Below are 369 nucleotides of genomic sequence, written 5' to 3'. Positions count from 1 at the left end.
CATTCTCTCATTAGCACATTGGGAATGCGTCGATTTGGTAGGGAAATGAAAGGCAACTTGCCTGTTCCATCTCTACTCCTTTTTTCTTTTGTTTTAGGATTTTCTAAAGGTGAATTTCATCCAGACACTGGTGGAACTGGGGCAGTTGCATGGGACGAACCACCGGTACTTGTGGCTATTTAGCAGAGAGCAGCTGGAGCCTCCCATCTGTAAATAAGAGACAGGAAGAGGGGGAAATAGATTTGGAGGAGGCAGCCCTACATTTCAAACATACATTCCCTTTTTTAGATTTTTTTTTTTTTAATTGGTTTTCAGTTTTGATGGTGGGATTGAAAACTAGAGCTTGGCTTGAGGATGTTTTCCAGGGAT

This window comes from Aotus nancymaae, unplaced genomic scaffold, assembly GCF_030222135.1.
Source record: "Aotus nancymaae isolate 86718 unplaced genomic scaffold, 86718_ANA_hifiasm-v0.15.2.pri h1tg000028l, whole genome shotgun sequence".
NCBI classification, from domain to species: domain Eukaryota; kingdom Metazoa; phylum Chordata; class Mammalia; order Primates; family Aotidae; genus Aotus; species Aotus nancymaae.
This window is presented reverse-complemented; position numbering follows the sequence as displayed.